Here is a 10,564-nt window from a genome sequence, read left to right as displayed (position 1 = left end):
TCCCCCGCTGCCTCCCCAGGAAATCCATACATTCCACACGTGCGCACCCCCGCATCGTTGTTCTGACTGCCTCTTCCTCCTCCTTGTCTCGCACACTAGAGTGTCCTTTCCCTCTGCATTTTATTTCTGGACCCAAGGTTTGATGTGATCACGCACACTCTGACATTTAAAGGCTCAGCCTAGAAATCAATCATGATGGTCCGTCCTTCAGCACTTGGGGACCTCCATGGCGGAGTCAGGGCCCTTCTGGCTCACAACTCATTGATTTGTAATACAAGCTGTGTGTGCTAAGGTGACACCAGAGACTGCCTCAAGAAACACAAGAGACTGTGGAGCAGAACGGCCGGGAGTCCCCAGAGCCAGAATGGCCAGACTGGAATACTAGCTGCTGTCATTTGCTGTCTGGGTGACCTGGGCCACTTTCCCTACATTTCTGAGTCTCATTTAATGGGCAGTGAAGGAAACATCTGCACCATGGAAGGCACAGGGACAGAAAAATGAACCAATGACCCTCGGCATGGAAAATTGCATCTGCCCCGTTCTGTCTACCAATGGTCATTGTCGCTGCGGTCTGCAGTATGGGGTTAGAAACAGCACTCACCTCCCAAGACTGTCCGTATGAAACGAGGCTGCTCATATATAATCCACTTAGTGCATTGTGCGGGTTCTAGCAAGGCCAGCTCAACTCCACAGTAGAAGGGGACACTGTCTGAGACTATAAACAGGGGATAAAGAGTCTCTGAAATGATATGCATGATTGGGGTAAGAAGATTTGATCCATGCATTCATGTACTTCCCAACTTGCCCAGGGACCGTTCCCCTGGGGAACAGATGGAGCCTAAAACTGGTAGTCAGACAGTGTGCCCCAGCTTCGTCCAACCTCCAGGGAGACACAAGACCATCTGGGCAGGGGTCATGGGACCTCATGTGACTCTGCAGACTCTGATTAGTGTTTGTGGGAGGTAGAAATCTGACCCCTGGAGCTCTGGGCTCAGATACAATGTCCTTTTCATATCCACCCTGTGTCTGGGGCCAGGACCCGATCATATGCCTGTGTGGATTGAGGGCAGAGGGGATGGAAGCCCTGAGGAGAGAAAGGATGAAGTCACCCCAGGTCCAGAACTGTGACCGGAGATAACCCTGAGACTCGGAATGTGACCAGAACAGAGACTGCCTGTTGCCTGGCAGGAGGGAAGGAGGGAACCTGCAGGGACTGAGCTCTGAGCTGAGAGGGTCACAAATATCTGGGGCACAGAAATGATGCTTCTCAAGTCTGAAACCTCAACTTCATTAAGAGGAAGTCCTGGGATTCCCGAATCAAATGCACTGATGGTGTGGGTAGGTACCCCAATAGAGAAGGGGCAAGACAGAAAACTTACACAGTTGACTCAGCCTCCCCAAGAGCAGGTCTTGAGAGGCGAAGAGAGCCTCACATTAGGAGGCAGCAGGGTTCTGCTACAGGTAAAGGCCAGTGGAGTCCTGATGTGGGCACTGAATGTCCAGGACGTGCCATTCCCTCGGTTTTTGTCCTTTCTAATCTTCAGACAGGAAGTAGATTCCCAGGGACTTGCCAGCAGGTGCACACGTCCTTGCTGTTGCTAACACTCACTTCTCACGTGTGACAAGTTTTGGATCATGTGGCAATGTGGTGAAGAGTCTGACTTTTCCAATCAGTTTTTCTGCGTTCATGAACTGGCCCATTCTTCCATCCCTTTAAGCTTTGTTACCTTCCCCCTGCAAGACAGGGTATAATAATGGGGTTAGTACAGTTCTTCGGGGAATATAACTAAGTACCTGGTGCACAACAAGGCTCAACAACAGCTAGATTTTTGTTTTAAATGCAGGGTCTTGCTGTGTAGCCCAGGCTACCCTGGAACCCAAGATCCTCCTCTGCCTCCTAAATGCTGGGATTACAAGCATGCACCACTATACCTGGCTTTATACATAGATATTTTAAGACATATCGATGTAGAAAGCTTGTCAATCAGTGTTTTGGATTTTTTGGTGGGGATTGTTGTCATTGCTTGTTTTTTGTTTTTTGTTTTTTTTTCGAGACAGGGTTTCTCAGTAGCTGTAGAGCCTGTCCTGGAACTTACTCTGTAGACCAGGCTGGTCTCGAACTTATAGATCCACCTGCCTCTCTCTCCTGAGTGCTGGAATTAAAGGCGTGTGTCCTCACCACCCAGTTGTCAATCAGTTTTTTGTGAGCACAGCACCAGGTAACAAGGGTCAAAGTGAGAATTCTACCAGGTTCTTGAAATCAAGGTTCAAAAAAAAAAAAACCTCTAGGAATGCTTTAAAAACAACCAGGCAAGGGCTAGGCTCGTCCCTGTGGGAGTCTGGACTGGCAGGCTAAGGCGGTCAGAGACTCAGGGCATAGGAGTTACCTGAAGGGTAACTGAAGGCGTTGGAGGTGACCTGAGTGGAAGATGGGGACAGAGGAGTATTTGACGAGACCTGGGAGCTTTGAGAAGACCCTGAACACCAACCAGGAGGAGGAGGAGGTCCAGGGAACTCAGGAACGTGGGAAACCACCTGCCACTGGGCAGCCCATTCCATGCCAACCACTTGCTTGCACATACACAGTCCTGGGTAAGCCTCAGGAGAACAGATTCCTGGGCCCCGCCCCCAAAACTCTGATCAAGTAGATCTGGGTGAGGGCACAAAACTGTAGTTTTAAAACATTCTCAGAGAGGAGGCTGTAGCTCAGGGCAGACTGATTGCTCATGCACAGCCCTGGGATCCAGCCCCAGCATGGGATAGACTGGGATAGTGGTGTATGCTGGTCATCCTGATACTTAGGAGATGGGTCAGTAGTGCAAGACCTGCCTGAACCATGAGAAACATTGTCTGTGAAAGAACATTGTGCATCTATGCTTCTACTTAACATATGTAGAAACACATATGTACATACATATCATAGACTAAATTCTCTCTGAACAAATATACAGATTTTCTAACGATTGCCTGTAGCATGAGGGCCAGCTTGTTGGGGTTTCTGTCCCACCCGGTACCCCAACAGCCGGCAAATCCCAAACAGAAATTACACACAGGACTCCATAAGGTTATAAACTGATTGGCCCATTAGGTCAGGCTTCTTGTTAACTCTTATAACTTATGTTACCCCATTATCCTTATCTATGTTAGCACATGGCTCCGTACCTTTCTCAGCTGGGCAGGTTACATGCTGCCTCTTCAGTGGTCTGCACAGGAATGCTGAGGGAGCTCTGCTTCCAGAATACTCCCAGTCTCTTTGCTCCACCCCTATTTCCTGTCTGGCTTTCCCGCCTATACTGCCTGCCTGGCCAATCAGCGTTTTATTAAAATATGATTGACAGAATACAGATAATTCTCCTGTACCATTTCCCTCTTTTTTTTTTTTAAACAAAGAAAAATACCCATAGTCCATTTGTTGGGAATGTGGGCGTAGTATTTCAGGCTACTTCCTGCTGGTTGGGGGCGCTGATGATCTTATGGGGACCTAAAGGAAACTTAGAGTTATAATTCAAGTCCTGACTGGAGTATCCTGTGAGTCTCGATCATCTCAGGCGACAGTCTTGAATCTGTTTTGGATGTAGAATTTAGACATCTGGGCCATCTGTTCCTGTCAGAGATTTTTCAGGTGGCCTCCCTTGATCAAAACGGATTTTTCTTAATTCAGAATGAATCCATAGCCTCTCATTTTCTGTGGAAACAAAAGCAAAATCTCTTCTCCAAAGTAACATACCTTTTGACTTCAGTTTTGAAGCCAAGGTATTTTCAAAATGTCTATCTTGGATTAATTCTGCAGCATTTATAAACAAAAGTCTTTTAGCAGCTGTTTCTCCTTTCTCAGCATTCAAACAATTTAAAGAGAGCATAATAGCATACAGTATCAAGATTCTCTGTGTATTTTCCATCTTTATGCGGCTTTATTTCAACCTCTATTTCTTTTAATTTTACTTTTAACTTTTGGCTTTTTGAGACAGGTTCTCTGTATATATCTTTGTCCTGGAATAACTCTGTAGAGCAGGCCGTCCTTGAACTCACAGAGATCCACCTGTCTCTGCCTCCCCAGTGCTGGGATTAAAGGCGTATGCTACCACACCTTGAACTCACAGAGATCTGTCTCTGCCTCCCAGGCATTGGGATTAAAGGCGTGTTCTACCACACCTTGAGGTCACAGAGGTCAATCTACCTCTGCCCCTTGAAGTCACAGAGGTCAATATGCCTCTGTCTCCCAGGCATTGGGATTAAAGGTGTGTACCATCACACCCAACTACTCTCTTTCTTTCCTTTTAACTTTAAGAACTTTAACTTTAAACCTGCATATATTTTTAACATACTGTAAACCATTTAGAGGTTTTCTTTCTCTTTGAATCTCTCTTTACTGTATATCTCTCTTTTTTGACCACATGAGCCTTTAATTTACAAAGCAATACGGAAAGTCGTGGCTTTGAAGGCTAGATCCTTAACTTTCCAGCCTCTACGGAGGTACTGGCTGTAGCCATTTTTGTTGCCACAACTCTATGGCGTTTCAAGGTCCTTGTTAGCAAGTAAGCTGGAGCATTCTGCTCACAGACCACACTTAGTAGGACTGCCTGTCTGAAAGAGTCAGAGATTGCCCTGACAGGACAGCCCAGAAAGCCGGCATTTTAAAACAGCGCAGCTTTTTTCCTGCTACTGCTGAAAACCCGAAAAGCATGCGTTCAGCTTTTCATCAACACCATTTAAGTGCTTCGCGGCAGGACCTCTTAAAAGAGCTGCAAGGTTTTGCAGCTAAAGCTGAGTCAGGAAGCCTCTCTTAGATGAGGGCACTTGCTTGCCTCTAGCAAGCAGAGCAGACCCGAGAAATTGCTGCTAGCAAGAAACCATGCATAATGCTGTTATTTTGTTCTAGAATTACTTCCCAAGCTGTCTCAGGCTTTATGTGGATACAGTTGTCCACACGTTGGCGCCATTTGTAGCATGAGGGCCAGCTTGTTGGGGTTTCTGTCCCACCCGGTACCCCAACAGCCGGCAAATCCCAAACAGAAATTACACACAGGACTCCATAAGGTTATAAACTGATTGGCCCATTAGGTCAGGCTTCTTGTTAACTCTTATAACTTATGTTACCCCATTATCCTTATCTATGTTAGCACATGGCTCCGTACCTTTCTCAGCTGGGCAGGTTACATGCTGCCTCTTCAGTGGTCTGCACAGGAATGCTGAGGGAGCTCTGCTTCCAGAATACTCCCAGTCTCTTTGCTCCACCCCTATTTCCTGTCTGGCTTTCCCGCCTATACTGCCTGCCTGGCCAATCAGCGTTTTATTAAAATATGATTGACAGAATACAGATAATTCTCCTGTACCAATTGCCTATGAGAAGAACTAAGCATCAGCTAAAAGAGGAGTCTTCTCAATAAAACTCAATAAAAAAAGAGAGGAGTCTCCATCTATGGGATTGGAATTTTCTTTTTTCATTTTTATTGTACTGAAATAACTATATTAACACAATTAAACATCTTTTTTAAACATAAACTTATTTTATGTTCATGTGTGTGTGCCATGATTCTTGTAAGGAGGTCAAAGGACAACCTGGGGTAGTAGGTTCTCTCCTTCCAATATGTGAATCCTGAGATTTGAACTCAGGTTATCAGGCTTGGCAGCAGGTGCCTTTGAAGCCATATTACTGGCTCCAATTAACATAATTTTAAAGATAATATATCAATGTAGAATTCACATCATAAAATTAACCTTAAATTTTTTTTGATCCAGGCATGGTTCATGCCTTTAGTCCCAGCACTTGGGAAGCAGAGGCAGGGGGATATCTGTGAGTTTGAGGCCGGCCTGGTCTACATAGTGAGTTCTAGTCAGAGCTCCATAGTAAGGCCCTGTCTTTAAAACAAAACACAACCACATTTTGTTTGTTAGTTGTTTGTTTTGCATTGGGGATATCCTGCAAGGTCTTTACCATTGAGCCATACCGCTAGCCAAAGGGGTGTCTTAAAGTGAATGACTCCAGAGTGTGTCCTAGATACAATGTTGTACAACGGCCACTCCTACTTAGTTCCAAAACACTTCAGTGATTCCGAAATGAAACCCTGTATTCAATATGAAACTTTCCTTTTCTCTCCAGCCCTGGCAACTGCCAATCTTCATTCTGTGCCGACAAACTAACCTACCCTGGGTTATCCCATGTAAAAGGAATCACACCACATATAACCTTTGTGTCCGGGTTCTCTCAGTATCATCTCTTCAAGGTGCACACATGTGGTAGCAGGTACCAATATACCCTTCATTTTTATGGCAGAAATATATCCCACAGTATAGCTATACCACAATTCATTTATCCATTTGTATATATCTATTTAGAGTAGAGAATAATGGTGCAGGCTGGGCGGTGGTGGCGCACGCCTTTAATCCCAGCACTCAGGAGGCAGAGGCAGGCGGATCTCTGTGAGTTCGAGGCCAGCCTGGTCTACAAGAGCTAGTTCCAGGGAAGGCTCCAAAGGTACAGAGAAATCCTGTCTCGAAAGAGAGAGAGAGAGAGAGAGAGAGAGAGAGAGAGAGAGAGAGAATAATGGTGTAATAAGACTGGTTTTCAGTTCTTTTGGGAATATACCTAAGTAGTGGAATTGCATTACACATTCATTCTGTGTCTAATTTAAAATAAATATTATGTGCACGTGTGCACATGCTTGTGTGTGTGCACATTGGCATGGGTATGTAGGTCAGAGCACAACCTCCGGAGTTGGTCCCCACCTTCCACCCTGTTTAAGGAAGAGTCTCTCTGCTCACTACAGTGTACTCCTGACTCGCTGGCCCTTCAGTTTGGGGGGTTTCTCTTGTCTCTGCCACCCATCTCCTGGCAGGAGCTCTGAAAGAGTGGCTACTGTTCCTGGCTTTTACATGGACTCTGAGGATTTGAACCCAGGTCCTTGTACTTATTGGCAAATACTCTACCAGCTGAGCCATCTCCCCAAACCATCCACAACAATTCTCTTGTATTTTATGATACAGGAATAATGGTTCATTGAGTGCCCTCAAAGAGAACAAGAGAGGAGCAGTCACCATTTGCCACAACACTGCCTGAATCTACCCTATTTAATTATTCAGAGATCACAGGAAGATTTTTACGGGTATAAGAACAAAAAGAGGCAGAAGGAAAGGTTTGGGGTGAGTTGGTGAATCAGGCTGAGGCTCATTTTAGCGTTTCATGTCCTTTCAGATTCCGGTGTTCCTCGGCAATTATATTCATCAATAAAATTGCTATTTCCGTAATGAAGGAATCCTTTTTTTTAAGCATATATTAATTGCACAAAGTAATGGGCCTCATTTCCATATGTGCATATAATATACCTTGATCATATTCACCTTAAAAATTGAAAGGTTCTAAAGAAGGCTTTGTACACAAAGGGGGCATAGAGGCCCTTTTATCCTTGTTTTCGAAACTGAAAAACTTCGATCATTTTCCTAAAATCTAAGCAGGCGCTTAGCCGGCCGTCTGTCGGGCCCTGTGGTCTCTGCTGGCACAAAGAGCAGGGCTGACCGCCCACCCTCTCCTGCCCACCTCGCCCGGTCCTTCACACACAGTCTCTTGTAACATTGTTACTGACTTTGAAAGAAAGCTTTCAGCTGCTCCATTCTTTCTCCTTGTGTTGAAGGCCTGTCAATGGGGCGGGAATTACAACCCTGGCTGCTCTTATCTGTATCTGTTGCCTGGCTGGCTGGTGTGTTACTGACTGCATGTCCCGGGAATTAATCCCCTAAGTGTAGAGAGCAAATGATGAAAACCTGGCGCATAAATAAGGCAGCAGGCTGTGCTCCGCTGACAAACCCTGGTTTGCGACGGTCTTGTCCCTGTACCGGGCGCTCAAGGCCTCTTAGCTCTGGGCCATTCATCTGCAGGAGACAGCCAGGCTTCTCTCATTCATTCCTCAGTGAACGTTTGTGGATCTGAGCCCCTGCTTTGTACTACAGTGGTTTGTTCTTATTGTCATTGCTGGTGCTGTTGTTAATTTATCTATTCTTTCATAATTTCATAAATATGAAATATAGTTTGAACATAGTCCCAGAACTTAGATTTTTACTTATTTAGTTATTTAGTGTGTGTATGTGTGATGGCACACATGTGAAGGTATGAATACAACCTTCAGGCATTGGTTCTCTTTCTAATCACATGGGTCCTGAGGATCCAACACAGGTTGCCAGGCTTGGTGGCAAGCACCCCAACTCACTGAGCCATCTCCCCAGGCTCCCCATGATCTCCTGTTACCTTTTCCCTCCCACAAGTCTCTTCCTACTTTCATATCTCTTGTTTATGCCTAGCCTGCTGCGTTTAGTTAAAGTTGCCTACGTACGCATGGGTTAGAGTTATTTACTTAGTAGTGGCTCTAACACTGAGCATGATTCTCTTCCTCAGCAACCATGAACTGCCTGTTTTCCCCTAGGTATGTGTGGGGGCTCATGAGTCTTGAGGTGTCCCTTCCCTGCCCCCAAGCCTGCCATGCAAAACGGAATGTTGATGTAATCTTATGCTGGCCACGGCTGCTATGAGTTCATGCACACAGCAGCCATGCATCCCAAAGGCAGGGATTCACAGCACTCCGCCCCATCCTCTGGTCCTTATCTTCTTTCTGGTCCCTCTTCCACAACCTTGCCTGAGCTTTGGTGTTTTTCGAGACAGGGTCTATGTAACCCAGGCTGTCCTTGAGCTCCTAGTAATCCTTCTGCCGCATGTTCACAAGTGCTGGAGACTGGAGATGTACACTTAAACTACAGGGGTCTAGATTTGTGGATTTGGGCAGTGCTGGGAATCTAACCCAGGGCCTTGTGACTCCTAGGCAGGTACTCTACACTGAGCAACAGCTCCTGCTCATGTGTATGAGTTATATTGTATAAGAGTCATGAGAGTCTTACGATAGGAAGATGTTGTTCTTGATTCAAAAGGAGAAAATGAAGATTTAGAGGACTGAAGGAATTTCCTTCAAAGAAACACAGCTTAGAAAGTGGAACTGGGACTTGGAGCTGGTGGCCCTGTGTACCAAGCCTTCAATACATGAGACTTTGTGGGAGGCATTTCATATGAAATCCATAATATCCTCCAAGAGAAATTTGTATCTAAAAAATGAATGCACCCATTAATAACGCCAAAGACAACCTTGAACTTCTGATTGTCTTGCCTCTACCATTCACCACCACATGGGGCTTATGTAGTGCTGGGACCCAATGCTTTGTGGTTACTAAGCTTTATGGTTACTAAGCAAGCACTCTACTAGTCAAACTACACCCCCAGTCCTAAAGTAACTATCTTAAAAAAAATCTTTTTAATTATGTGTGGGTGGGAAGTAGTGCAGGTGCCCACAGAGGCCAGGAGCATCAGATTCTCCTTGGAGCTGAACTTGCAGGTGGTTGTGGGCTGGAGCTTGGGAGGAAGGGGGGTGAGAGGGCGGGGTGGAGGGAGCTGCCATTTCCATACTACATATGCAAATGTGCACACACAAGCCTGTGCACACACCTTTTCGTTCTTCTTGGCTTGATTCTTCCATCTTCCCAGCTCCACTCACCAGAGCTCAGCAGACTTCAGATGCTGTATCTCTGGCTCCATGGGCCTCAGTTTTTTGTGTTTGTTAGCATTGCTTGGTCTCTTGGGTCTCCAAGGGTAATTCCCCCAACCACTGTTTGTGCCTAGCCAGCCTATGCCTGCCACCCTACACCTGTGGAGGGGACGCTTCTGCAGCCTTCCTGTCCTGTCTCTGCACATGCTCACCTTCCATTCTTTGCTGACAGATCTCCTGCCCGGGGCCTCACCACCAGACCTAAACGAAGAGAACAATTATTCCGATGAGTCAAACACTCACTCGAGCAAGAGCGATTCCTCCCTTGAACGACCCAGATAATTGTTTGTACTCTTTACCTCACTTTGTCTCCCTGGAGCTGGGACTTTTCATCCTGTAACTCCAGATAAAATTTGGTCCCGGTGCTTGATGATTCTAATAACTCTTATCAGATGGTGCCTTTTGACAGTCCTCAGGAGTTACTCTCCGAAAAGAGGGTCCGTAGGTAGATGAGAATTAATTTCAATCCTGAGAAATCAGAGGATGAAAATGAAGCCATCATGGCGAACGTGCTGCCTTCCACCTTCCTGAAGGGACCCCTTTATCACACTCCCCAGCTCCCGACACGCATAGTGGCAAGGAGCAAATTACCATTTATTAAACTCTAATTATTACTCCTGCTTTTCAATGCCGTTCTCTCTGTGTGTGATCTGCGCACACACCCGCACTCCTCTGCTGTTGAATTAGCACCAAATCTTGTTAGCATGGCATCATTATTTATGGGCAGGCTGAATGATGCCAGGTGCCACAGTGCGGAGTCTGATGCCCTTAATAGAAGCTTAGGTCCGTGACCTGAGTCTGAAGTGATCCAGCCACAAATCATGGAGGATGTGCGTGGACTTGATACAGATTTATGCTCTTTTAAGACTTTTAAGCTTTTCATGGGAATCCATACATATGCAAACAAAAAAAGATGCCTCACTTTTTTTGTGAGGGGGTGTGGGACTTTTATCATTGTCGCTGTTGTACGTGTGACAAAGTCT

The 10,564-nt window shown here is 45.8% G+C and overlaps 1 long non-coding RNA gene across 1 annotated transcript; it reads right to left on the bottom strand.

Moving 5' to 3' along the window:
- Positions 1–1,309: 1,309 nt before the first annotated feature.
- LOC146893155 (uncharacterized) lies at positions 1,310–10,044 on the bottom strand. The gene is made up of 3 exons (XR_015003426.2): positions 9,881–10,044; positions 9,734–9,782; positions 1,310–1,734 (listed from the first exon to the last, which is right to left on the bottom strand). It is a non-coding gene; the product is annotated as an uncharacterized LOC146893155 (long non-coding RNA).
- Between the last annotated feature and the right edge of the window lie 520 nt (positions 10,045–10,564).

Source organism: Myodes glareolus, chromosome 9 (assembly GCF_982192425.1).
Source record: "Myodes glareolus chromosome 9, mMyoGla1.1, whole genome shotgun sequence".
Taxonomy (NCBI): domain Eukaryota; kingdom Metazoa; phylum Chordata; class Mammalia; order Rodentia; family Cricetidae; genus Myodes; species Myodes glareolus.
Note: the sequence above shows the minus strand (reverse complement) of the source record. Positions and strands in the feature narration are given on the sequence as shown.